The 13299-nt window shown below is 45.0% G+C and overlaps 1 long non-coding RNA gene across 2 annotated transcripts; it reads right to left on the bottom strand.

The window, feature by feature from the left end:
* Positions 1–9018: 9018 nt before the first annotated feature.
* Positions 9019–11872, bottom strand: LOC125538549. 2 transcript variants are annotated; one of them, XR_007296403.1, is made up of 3 exons: positions 11366–11864; positions 11031–11073; positions 9019–10935 (listed from the first exon to the last, which is right to left on the bottom strand). It is a non-coding gene; the product is annotated as an uncharacterized LOC125538549 (long non-coding RNA). The 2 variants fall into 2 exon arrangements; XR_007296402.1 differs by having other exon boundaries at positions 11031–11872.
* Positions 11873–13299: the final 1427 nt, after the last annotated feature.

Raw genomic sequence — 13299 nt, 5'->3', positions numbered from 1 at the left:
ATATGATGCAGCCGGAAGGTTTTGCCGATCCTAAGAATGCTGACAAGGTGTGCAAGCTCCAACGCTCAATTTATGGGCTGGTGCAAGCATCTCGGAGTTGGAACATTCGCTTTGATGAGATGATCAAAGCGTTTGGGTTTACGCAGACTTATGGAGAAGCCTGCGTTTACAAGAAAGTGAGTGGGAGCTCTGTAGCATTTCTCATATTATATGTAGATGACATACTTTTGATGGGAAATGATATAGAACTCTTGGACAGCATTAAGGCCTACTTGAATAAGAGTTTTTCAATGAAGGACCTTGGAGAAGCTGCTTATATATTAGGCATCAACATCCATAGAGATAGATCAAGACGCCTCATAGGTCTTTCACAAAGCACATACCTTGAGAAGATATTGAAGAAGTTCAATATGGATCAGGCTAAGAAGGGGTTCTTACCTGTGTTACAAGGTATGAAATTGAGCTCAGCTCAATGTCCGACCACGGCAGAAGAGATAGAAGAGATGAGTGTCATCCCCTATGCCTCAGCCATAGGTTCTATTATGTATGCCATGTTGTGTACCAGACCTGATGTAAACCTTGCCGTAAGTTTGGTAGGAAGGTACCAAAGTAATCCCGGCAAGGAACACTGGACAGCGGTCAAGAATATCCTGAAGTACCTGAAAAGGACTAAGGAAATGTTTCTCGTTTATGGAGGTGACGAAGAGCTCGTCGTAAAGGGTTACGTCGACGCTAGCTTTGACACAGATCTGGATGACTCAAAGTCACAGACCGGATACGTGTATATTTTGAATGGTGGGGCAGTAAGCTGGTGCAGTTGCAAGCAGAGCGTCGTGGCGGGATCTACATTTGAAGCGGAGAAATGGCAGCCTCGGAAGCAGCACATGAAGCAATATGGGTGAAGGAGTTCATCACCGACCTAGGAGTCATACCCAATGCGTCGGGGCCAATCAAACTCTTCTGTGACAACACTGGAGCTATTGCACTTGCCAAGGAGCCCAGGTTTCACAAGAAGACAAGGCACATCAATCGTCGCTTCAACTCCATTCGTGAAAATGTTCAAGATGGAGACATAGATATTTGTAAAGTACATACGGACCTGAATGTAGCAGATCCGTTGACTAAACCTCTCCCTAGAGAAAAACATGATCAACACCAGAATTCCATGGATGTTTGATTCATCACAATGTAACTAGATTATTGACTCTAGTGCAAGTGGGAGACTGTTGGAAATATGCCCTAGAGGCAATAATAAAAGCATTATTATTATATTTCCTTGTTCATGATAATTGTCTTTATTCATGCTATAATTGTGTTATCCGGAAATCGTAATACATGTGTGAATAACAGACACCAACATGTCCCTAGTAAGCCTCTAGTTGACTAGCTCGTTGATCAACAGATAGTCATGGTTTCCTGACTATGGACATTGGATGTCATTGATAACGAGATCACATCATTAGGAGAATGATGTGATGGACAAGACCCAATCCTAAACATAGCATAAAGATCGTATAGTTCGTTTGCTAGAGTTTTTCCAATGTCAAGTGTCTTTTCCTTAGACCATGAGATCGTGTAACTCCCGGATACCATAGGAGTGCTTTGGGTATACCAAACGTCACAACGTAACTGGGTGACTATAAAGGTATACTACGGGTATCTCCGAAAGTGTCTGTTGGGTTGACACGGATCAGGACTGGGATTTGTCACTCCGTATGGCGGAGAGGTATCACTGGGCCCACTCGGTAATGCATCATCATAATGAGCTCAAAGTGACCAAGTGTCTGGTCACGGGATCATGCATTACGGTACGAGTAAAGTGACTTGCCAGTAACGAGATTGAACGAGGTATTGGGATACCGACGATCGAATCTCGGGCAAGTAACATACCGATTGACAAAGGGAATTGTATACAGGGTTGATTGAATGCTCGACATCGTGGTTCATCCGATGAGATCATCGTGGAGTATGTGGGAGCCAAAATGGGTATCCAGATCCCGCTGTTGGTTATTGACCGGAGAGTCGTCTCGGTCATGTCTACATGTCTCCCGAACCCGTAGGGTCTACACACTTAAGGTTCGGTAACGCTAGGGTTGTAGGGATATGTATATGCAGTAACCCGAATGTTGTTCGGAGTCCCAGATGAGATCCCGGACGTCACGAGGAGTTCTGGAATGGTCCGTAGGTAAAGAATTATATATAGGAAGTGCTGTTTCGGCCATCGGGACAAGTTTCGGGGTCACCGGTATTGTACCGGGACCACCGGAAGGGTCCCGGGGGTCCACCGGGTGGGGCCACCTGCCCCGGGGGGCCACATGGGCTGTAGGGGGTGCGCCTTGGCCTACATGGGCCAAGGGCACCAGTCCCAAGAGGCCCATGCGCCTAGGGTTTCAAAGGGGAAGAGTCCCACAAGGGGAAGGCACCCCCTAGGTGCCTTGGGGGGGAGGGAATCCTCCCTTGGCCGCCGCCCCCCTAGGAGATTGGATCTCCTAGGGCCGGTGCCCCCCCCTAGGCCCCCTATATATAGTGAGGGAAGGAGGGCCTCTTGATCCACGCCTTTGGTGCCTCCCTCTCCCTCTCCAACACCTCCTCCTCCTCCTCCATAGAGCTTAGCGAAGCCCTGCCGGAGTACTGCAGCTCCATCACCACCACGCCGTCGTGCTGCTGCTGGAGCCATCTTCCTCAACCTCTCCTTCCCCCTTGCTGGATCAAGAAGAAGAAGACGTTACGCTGACCGTACGTGTGTTGAACGCGGAGGTGCCGTCCGTTCGGCGCTAGGATCTCCGGTGATTTGGATCACGTCGTGTACGACTACCTCATCCCCGTTCTTTGAACGCTTCCGCTCACGATCTACAAAGGTATGTAGATGCATCCGATCACTCGTTGCTAGATGAACTCATAGATGGATCGTGGTGAAACCGTAGGAAATTTTTTGTTTTCTGCAACGTTCCCCAACAGTTTTGAGGGCTGAAATTGGGATTTCAGGCTCGTGCCCACGTCAAGAGGTATAAGGCCTCCGACGATTTTCTTAGCCTGCAAACTAAGGGAGAAAAGCTCAATTGTTGAGCTTGTGCTCAGATTGTCTGAGTACAACAATCATTTGAATCGAGTGGGAGTTGATCTTCCAGATGAGATAGTGATGTTTCTCCGAAGTCATTACCACCAAGCTGCTAGAGCTTCGTGATGAACTATGATATATCAGGGACATATATGATGATCCTTGAGATATTCGCGATGTTTGACTCTGCGAAAGTAGAAATCAAAAGGGAGCATCAATCGTTGATGGTTAGTAAAACCACTAGTTTCAAGAAGGGAAAGGGCAAGAAGGGATACTTCATGAAACGGCAAATCAGCTGCTGCTCTAGTGAAGAAACCCAAGGTTGAACCCAAATCCGAGACTAAGTGCTTCTGTAATAAGAGAAACAGCCACTGGAGCAGAATTACCCTAGATACTTGGTAGATGAGAAGGCTGGCAAGTCAATAGAAGTATATTGGATATACATTGTGTTAATGTGTACTTTACTAGTACTCCTAGTAGCACCATGGTATTAGATACTGGTTCGGTTGCTAAATGTTAGTAAACTCGAAATAAAAGGCTGCGGAGTAAACGGAGACTAGCTAAAGGTGAGCTGGCGATATGTGTTGGAAGTTTTTCCCAAGCTTGATGTGATCAAGCATCGCACGCTCCCTCTACCATCGAGACTGGTGTTTGCGTTGAGCATAGACATGATTGGATTATGTCTATCACAATACGGTTATTCATTTAAGGAGAATAATGGTTACTCTGTTTATTTGAATAATACCTTCAATGGTCTTGCACCTAAAATGAATGGTTTATTGAATCTCGATCGTAGTGATACACATGTTCATGCCAAAAGATATAAGATAGTAATGATAGTACCACCTACTTGTGGCGCTGCCACTTAAGTCATATCGGTATAAAACGCATGAAGAAGCTCCATGTTGATGGATCTTTGGGCTCACTCGTTTTTGAAAAGTTTGAGACATGCGAACCATGTCTATTGGTGTATATGCATGAAGAAACTCCATGCAAATGGACCATTTGGACTCACTTGATTTTGAATCACTTGAGACATGCAAATCATACCACAAGGGCAAGATGACTAAAAGCCCCGTTTTCAGTAAAATGGAACTAGAAAGCAACTTGTTGGAAGTAATACATTTTGATGTGTGCAGTCCAATGAGCGCTGAGGCGTATAGTGGATATCGTTATGTTCTTACTTCACAGATGATTTGAGTAGATGTTGAGTATATTTACTTGATGAATCACGAGTCTGAATTATTGAAAGGTTCAAGTAATTTCAGGGTGAAGTTGAAAGATCGTCGTGACAAGAGGATAAAATATCCATGATATGATCATAGAGATGAATATCTGAATTACGAGTTTGGCACAGAATTAAGACATTGTGGAAATTGTTTCACAACTAATACGGCCTGGAACACCATAGTGTGATGGTGTGTCCGAACATCATAACTGCACCCTATTGGATATGATGCATATCATGATGTCTCTTATCGAATTACCACGATAGTTTATGGGTTAGGCATTAGAGACAAACACATTCACTTTAAATAGGGCACCACGTAATTCCGATGAGATGACACCGTATAACTCTGGTTTAGAGAAACCTAAGCTGTCATTTCTTAAAAGTTTGGGGCTGCGACGCTTATGTGAAAAAGTTTCAGGCTGATAAGCTCGAACCCAAAGCGGATAAATGCATCTTCATAGGACACCCAAAACAGTTGGGTATACCTCCTGTCTCAGATTCGAAAGCAATAAGGGATTGTTTCTAGAATCGGGTCCTTTCTCGAGGAAAAGTTTTTCTCGAAAGAATTGAGTGGGAGGATGGTGGAGACTTGATAAGGTTATTGAACCGTCACTTCAACTAGTGTATAGCAGGGCACAGGAAGTTGTTCCTATGGCACCTACACTAACTGAAGTGGAAGCTTATGATAGTGATCATGAAACTTCGGATCAAGTCACTACCAAACCTCGTAGGTCGACAAGGATGCGTACTACTTCAAAGTGGTACGTAATCCTGTCTTGGAAGTCATGTTGCTAGACAACAATGCTACGAGCTATGGAGAAGTAGTGGTGGGCCTGGATTCCAAAATGGCTCGAGGCCATATAATCCGAGACAGGATCCATTTTTAAAAAACAAAGTGTAGACTTTGGAAGTACTACTTGATGGTCGTAAGGCTGTTAGGCACATATGGATTTTAAAAGGAAGACGAACAATGATGGTAAGTATCACCATTAAGAAAGCTCGATTTGTCGTTAAGATGTTTTCCGACAAGTTCAAGGAGTTGACTACGATGAGACTTCCTCACTCGTAGCGATGTTAAGAGTCTATTGGAATTATATTAGCGATTACTGCATCATTTATGAAATCTTGCAGATAGGATGTCAAAACATTGTTTCCTCGACGATTTTTTTGAGGAAAGGTTGTATGTGATACAACCGGAAGGTTTTGTCAATCCTGCAAGATGCTAATAAGTATGCAAAGCTCTAGAAATCCCTCTAGGGACTGGAGTAAGCATCTCGGAGTTGGAATGTATGCTTTGATGATGATCAAAGATTTTGGGTTTATACAAAGGTTATGAGAAACTTGTATTTCCAAAGAAGTGAGTGGGAACACTATAGAATTTCTGATGAATATATGTTGTTGACATATTGTTGATCAGAAATGACGTAGAATTTCTGGAAAGCATATAGGGTTATTTGGAAAGTGTTTTTCAATGGAAAGCCTGGATTAAGCTACTTGAACATTGAGCATCAAGATCTATAAGGATAGATCAAAACGCTTAATGGTACTTTCAAATGAGCACATACCTTGACATGATCTTGAAGGTGTTCAAGATGGATCAGTCAAAGAAGGAGTTCTTGCCTGAGTTGTAAGGTATGAAGTTAAGACTTAAAGCTCGACCACGGCAGAATAGAGAGAAAGGACGAAGGTCGTCCCCTATGCTTAAGACATAGGCCCTACAGTATGCTATGCTGTGTACCGCACCTGAAATGTGCCTTGCCATGAGTCAGTCAAGGGGTACAAGAGTGATCCAAGAATGGATCACAAGACAGCGGTCAAAGTTATCCTTAGTAACTAGTGGACTAAGGAATTTTCTCAATTATGGAGGTGGCAAAAGAGTTCATCGTAAAGGGTTACGCCGATGCAAACTTTGACACTAATCCAGATTATTCTGGGTAGTAAACTGGATTCGTATAGTAGAACAGTTATTTGGAATAGCTCCAAATAGAACGTGGTAGCTGCATCTAGGAGATGACATAGAGATTTGTAAAGCACACACGGATCTGAAAGATTCAGACCCGTTGACTATAACATCTCTCACAAGCATAACATGATCAAACCCAGAACTCATCGAGTGTTAATCACATGGTAATGTGAACTAGATTATTGACTCTAGTAAACTCTTTGGGTGTTAGTCACATGGGGATGTGACCTTGAGTGTTAATCACATATCGATGTGAACTGGATTATTGACTCTAGTGCAAGTGGGAGACTGTTGGAAATATGCCCTAGAGGCAATAATAAATTGGTTATTATTATATTTCCTTGTTCATGATAATCGTTTATTATCCATGCTAGAATTGTATTGATAGGAAACTCAGATACATGTGTGGATACATAGACAACACCATGTCCCTAGTAAGCCTCTAGTTGACTAGCTCGTTGATCAATAGATGGTTATGGTTTCCTGACCATGGACATTGGATGTCATTGATAATGGGATCACATCATTAGGAGAATTATGTGATGGACAAGACCCAATCCTAAGCCTAGCACAAGATCATGTAGTTCGTATGCTAAAGCTTTTCTAATGTCAAGTATCATTTCCTTAGACCATGAGATTGTGCAACTCCCGGATACCGTAGGAATACTTTGGGTGTGCCAAACGTCACAACGTAACTGGGTGGCTATAAAGGTACACTACAGGTATCTCCGAAAGTGTCTGTTGGGTTGGCACGAATCGAGACTGGGATTTGTCACTCCGTGTAAACAGAGAGGTATCTCTGGGCCCACTCGGTAGGACATCATCATAATGTGCACAATGTGACCAAGGAGTTGATCACGGGATGATGTGTTACGGAACGAGTAAAGAGACTTGCCGGTAACGAGATTGAACAAGGTATCGGGATACCGACGATCGAATCTCGGGAAAGTATCGTACCGATAGACAAAGGGAATTGTATACGGGATTGATCGAATCCTCGACATCGTGGTTCATCCAATGAGATCATCGTGGAACATGTGGGAACCAACATGGGTATCCAGATCCCGCTGTTGGTTATTGACCGGAGAACGTCTCGGTCATGTCTGCATGGTTCCCGAACCCGTAGGGTCTACACACTTAAGGTTCGGTGACGCTAGGGTTATAGAGATATTAGTATGCGGTAACCCGAATGTTGTTTGGAGTCCCGGATGAGATCCCGGACATCACGAGGAGTTCCGTAATGGTCCGGAGGTAAAGAATTATATATAGGAAGTGCTATTTCGGCCATCGGGACAAGTTTCGGGGTCACCGGTATTGTACCGGGACCACCGAAGGGTCCCGGGGGTCCCGGGTGGGGCCACATGGGCTGTAGGGGTGTGCGCCTTGGCCTATATGGGCCAAGGGCACCAGCCCCAAGAGGCCCATGCGCCAAGAGATAAGGAAAGGAAGAGTCCTAAAGGGGGAAGGCACCTCCTAGGTGCCTTGGGGAGGAGGGACTCCTCCCTAGCCGCACCCTTCCTTGGAGGAAGGGCCAAGGCTGCGCCCCCCCTCCCTTGGCCCTATATATAGTGGGGGGAAGGGAGGGCAGCCGCACCTAAGCCCTGGCGCTTCCCTCTCCCTCCCGTGACACATCTCCCTCCTCCCGCAGCGCTTGGCGAAGCCCTGTTGGAATCCCGCTACTTCCACCACCACGCTGTCGTGCTGCTGGATCTCCATCAACCTCTCCTTCCCCCTTGCTGGATCAAGAAGGAGGAGACGTCGCTGCTCCGTACGTGTGTTGAACGCGGAGGTGCCGTCTGTTCGGTGCTAGGATCATCGGTGATTTGGATCACGACGAGTACGACTCCATCAACCCCGTTCCCTTGAACGCTTCCGCGCGCAATCTACAAGGGTATGTAGATCCACTCCTCCCTCGTTGCTAGATGACTTCATAGATTGATCTTGGTGACACGTAGGAAAATTTTGAATTATTGCTACGTTCCCCAACATATACTCTTATTCCTCACCCCAGTCCATCTGTGCGCTCCGCCAGAAGCGTTGTAAGAAGCCATGCATGCCTGTAAAAAAAGTATGCATGCAACGTAAGATTACCAGTCACTCTGCGTGTCCCAGCCCACTGCCGACGATTGTTTTTTCCTGTAAAAAAAGTTTGCATGCAACGTAAGATTACCAGGCCCTCTGCGTCTCCAAGGCCACGTCCACGATGCTTTTTTGGGAACCACCGGTGTAAGGAAAGTACATGCAAACGTAACAAGGTTGCCCCTAAAAAAGCGTAAACAGATTATGTTCCACTAAATGAGCTACGATAATCAAGTTTACATTCCACTAATTCAGCTCCAAATAGTCACTCACGCAGAAACTGGCTACCGATGAAAGAAAAATTTAAGTCAAGAAAGTTTTAATACATTTGACTTGTTAACCCTTTTGTATACCACTGGCTTAAGAAATTTGGAAGTTGACTTGTTAACCCTTTTGTATCTCACGCAGAAACTGGCTACCGATGAAAGAAATTTTTAAGCCGAGATGAAGTAGAAACACATTTGACTTAATCACCCTTTTGTATACCACCATTGGATTAAGAAATTTGGTTCTGACATGAAATAGGAATGCCAATGTGAAACAAGAATATCTTACTTCAGTGCTGCTGCTTGCCATTGACTTGAACAAAACTAGAACATGATGTTTAGTCAAAATGCTGATGTATACAATAATAATATCAACACACGGTCTAACAATTTGAATGTAAAATAATCCAACTCAAAAAAATGAACTGAATGTGAAATACATTATGCCAGATAAGAATTCTAGGTGCCAAATACATTATGTCACAGAAGAATTCTAGGCGCCATCATAAAATAGGAATCCTAACATAAAAGGCACGTCCCGGTGATTCCAAAGCTAGGGACTCGAGGGCATCTAAAATAGATGCTGCCATGCACACTTCTCATAAGATGGAGTCAATCTGTAGTACCAGCGTGTCCTCATTTGCCAAAAAGCTGGAGTCAATCTGTGCAAGAAACTACACAAGGCAGACTGAACTATTTCAGTTGCACAATGCTTCGGTGATAGACATGTTGATTCCTTTCAAAATGCCATAATCTAGGCTTAATTACTTGAGATAGAACTTCAGAAGTTATGCATTTCTTGTCCCAATGGTGAATAGTTGATATCTGAAACGGTAGCAATATTCTGTAAGAAGCATCCAAATAGGATATGCAAAAATATGGATAAGGAGAAAAGCAAAGCTTTAGTTAGAAGTTCTTATGTGGCATCACTTTGTTCTGCATCTGCCCATGGAAACTTCTTCGGTTTCCTTGTCACTTGCACATCAACAAGTCATTGATGATGATTGTCTGCAGAATAATTCGTTAGGATAGACCCACTCACCACATCTCATAAAACAATACCAGAAAATTAGGAACACGTTATCCATGTAACGTAGAGAGAGGAAGAATTATTACAGCTTCCGCAACGGCAAGACTACAAAAAACCACAGTATGAAGAAATATTCGTCCTTTTTTTATTCCAACCAAAATGATCTAGTCAATTCTTTTGATAATAATTTCAATTCAGAAAAGAATGACCATGCCGCCCACTGAATCAGGCCATGTTCTGCCCAAATAGACACATAATTGTCTATTTTGGAACTATTGAGTCACTTGTAGCTTCTGGCCTAGTGTCGAGATGACAAAATGAAAATGATCAATGGCATACTGGATACGCAATTTATGAACAAGCATGAATAAAATCATGCAGACGAATCAATTTTAAGCAGAACCAAGTAAATGCATGTCTATGGCAGTCGTAAAAAGTCGGGCACTAAAATAATTATACTTAAATGGACAACACTGCAAGATAGGAAAATCAGTTGAAGATGAATAAAATCAATGCCTTACTGCCGAAAGAGCATGTAGATTGGTTTTTAGAGACGCCACCACCTGTTCCCAAATCAACTGTCAGCTCTATATTCCTCTCCTTGCGTCATCCATATCGTTCCGCTCAACTCAATAGTGTCGGAACTCGTGGTGGCAGAAGGTGCACGGTGCACGGGCAGGCGCGTGGCCGCAACGCACGCGATCGCCTACTCCTCCCACAATGTCTCACTATTCTATGCTGCTTCTGTTGCTGATGCCCATGGGATGTTGCAATCCTCTAATATAACATGTATCTGCCTTGGGAAGTTGTGATTGACATTGCAAAGCAGCAAGTTTCAGAAGAAAACGAGAAGGAAAGGTTCATGTAGCCACGAGGCCTTCTAGTGTCAATGAGATTGAATTGTTAGTCATTTAGCCATGTATACTACACAAAACTCTTAGCTTTAGAATATGATAAAGGAGTAACTGAGTGCAACTGATCATCACAACAGGAACCTAAAATTACATTTGGCAAAATAAAAGGCATCATGGCTCAATAAAAAGTTGACTGGTGTCAAACATACATAAAGAGAGATTCTAAAACACCAAGACTTACATCAGTTATATTTGGAAAAAAATGACTTACATCAGTTATGACAGAGTTAATATGAGCACCAGGAAAAACATCACAGGATCAGAATTTAAATCCACAGAGAAACCGAAAGTGAGAGCTATCTATGTAACGGCATTGCAGTCAAATAAAAAAATTAGGAGCAAAAACCTCACGTATTCCCATGATGTTCTTGGTGTTTTTCAATGAGAACTGGGCCTGGAAAAACATTTGAAATTATAAATTAGTTAAGAAAAAATTATGTTGTGGCTAAGCATGTAAAAGGGTGAATTATGTTGTGCAAAGTTCAGTACTTTGAGAACTCCCCTCCTTTCCTACGTTGTGAATCTCCGAACTCTGTTACATGAAAGAAGACAAACGTACATAAACAGGTGGAGTATTTGCTCATTCTTTGCCCTGGTTCTAATTTCCAAATAGGCGTACATTAGTGGAAGCATACAACCATGTGCTAGCCATACTAAATTCTCACGGAATTAACAAGTTCCACAAATTAATGTCAAGATATGTTCCCTGAAAAAGTTGATACGCTCACACATAGCTAAATCACCCCTTTCTAATCGCTCGCAGCTCCAGATCCGGAGAAAAAAAAATGAAGGCGGGAGAAGAGGCTAAAGACTAGAGCATTAACCTTGTTCGGGGAGGAGTTGGAGGTTGGGCCGCCAGCGAGTGGTCCTTGAGGACAACGGCGCCGTGCGGGTGGTCAGGCAGGACGGATACAGACACGTAGTAGTATAGGCCAGAGGCACTAACGCTGAGGAGTCGGAAGCGACTCTGTTCGCATCCATGTCGCCGTCGTCGGAAGCCAAGTCGCCGCTAAAGAAGGGGCCATGGCTGAGCTTGCCTCACAGATCTGAGCGGTGGTGGGGCTCCAAGCACAAAACAAAGGCTACCTGGAGCGTCGCACGCCGCCGAGGCCACCCACGGTGGTTCCCTACACCGAGGCCACATCGTAGGCCGTCGAAACCCATGGCTGCTGGTCTGCTGCCCGCTTGCCGCCGGAAACTCCAGTCGTTCGCCTCCGAAAGTCCGAAACCGCTTGCCCCACGACCTAGCCGAAGGAGGTGCGCAATGGATAGAGCTCTTTTTTTTTTCTTCGACGGAAGTGGATAGAGTAAATGCCAAAACGAGAACAAAAAGAACCGTCACGAGTAACACCGTAAGAAAAACAAATAAAAATACAGTACATCGGCTGAATGGAGCAGCCGTGGTGAGGTTTGTGCGCTGAGCCGCACCGAGCTCTGGTTCGGTCGTTTGACCAGGGTGAAGAATAATAATTCTTCATCCTGGGTTGTTAATAGACTTTCTCTCTCTATATATATTATGATATATAGCATATACTTTCTTCATTCCGAATTACTTGTCGCATGTATGGATGTATCTAGATGTATTTTAGTTCTAGATACATCCATTTCTGCGACGAGTAATTTGAAACGAAGAAAATATTTAAGGCTAGGGAAGCGGGCGGGGCGGGGGGGGGGGGGGGGACAGGGGATTTTTGCCCTTCTGTTTGTGGGGGGTTTTGGGGGGGGGGGGGGGGGGGGGGGGGGGGGGGGGGGGGTGGACAGTGGATTTTTGCACTTCTGTTTGTCGTGTGTTTTGGGGGCTAACGGGTTTGCTAGTCAGCCCGCTAAGTTTAGGCTGGCGCACAACCCAGAAGATATAGGATAGGCGCACGGGGGAAGGAAGCAACATTTGACCTGAAACCATTTTGAAAACAGATGCTTTTTTGGGTGAGTCAGGCCTGAGTAATCAGCAGGACACGTGTCAAACCATGACTGGAAGAAAAAACATCCTAAAGCAAATAGAAAAACAGATGGCTGATGATTATACACTCCTAGATTTATCCCATGTAATACTCTACCGAATTTTACAATTTCCTGTATTTTTTGGCCTTTTTCTCCTTGTTTTCCGAGGTATTTCGCGGAAAATAGGAAATTCCGTGCCTGACGGGTCAGCGTGCCTGGGTGTGCCGCGTGCCGGCCCATCCGTGCCGTGCCTGGGCTGCTACCTGCAGCACGCGGGCCGGCGCGGTACGGCCCGGCTATTAATCATGCCATTGTGGGCCGGGCACGATTGCGGTGGGCCAGGCCGGCCCGTTCGGCCAGCTTTGTACTGAACATGTATGCGCGATAGCTTAGCTAGGGTTTCCGGACACTCAAAAAAAAAAAACCAAAAGAGCTCGGGTTTCCTCCCACCAGCTTGTCGCGCCGTCTCCCGTCCTTGTTCTTGTTGCTTCAACCCCCCACCTACCCGTCCCCAACCTAAGAAGAAGAAATCCAAATCTTGGCCTCTAGGGTTTCCATTCCATGGCGGCCGCCTGCGTCCTCGTCGATTCCGCGGCCTACATCGACGACACCAACGACAGCACCAACGGCAGCACGGCCCAAGAGTTTACCAGTACAGGCAATCGGATCGTGGTTTCCTTGTGGCCTGCTTCCCCGCCGATCCCATCCCGTCTCACCGTGCACGGCAAGGAGATGCATCCCGGCCATGACTTCTTCCAGGAACCCAAGATCCTTTGCGCGGCGGACTGCTTCTTTGTCCTCCGCATCGCCATCGGCC

This window comes from Triticum urartu, chromosome 2 (genome assembly GCF_003073215.2).
Source record: "Triticum urartu cultivar G1812 chromosome 2, Tu2.1, whole genome shotgun sequence".
Lineage (NCBI taxonomy): Eukaryota > Viridiplantae > Streptophyta > Magnoliopsida > Poales > Poaceae > Triticum > Triticum urartu.
This window is presented reverse-complemented; position numbering and strand designations above follow the sequence as displayed.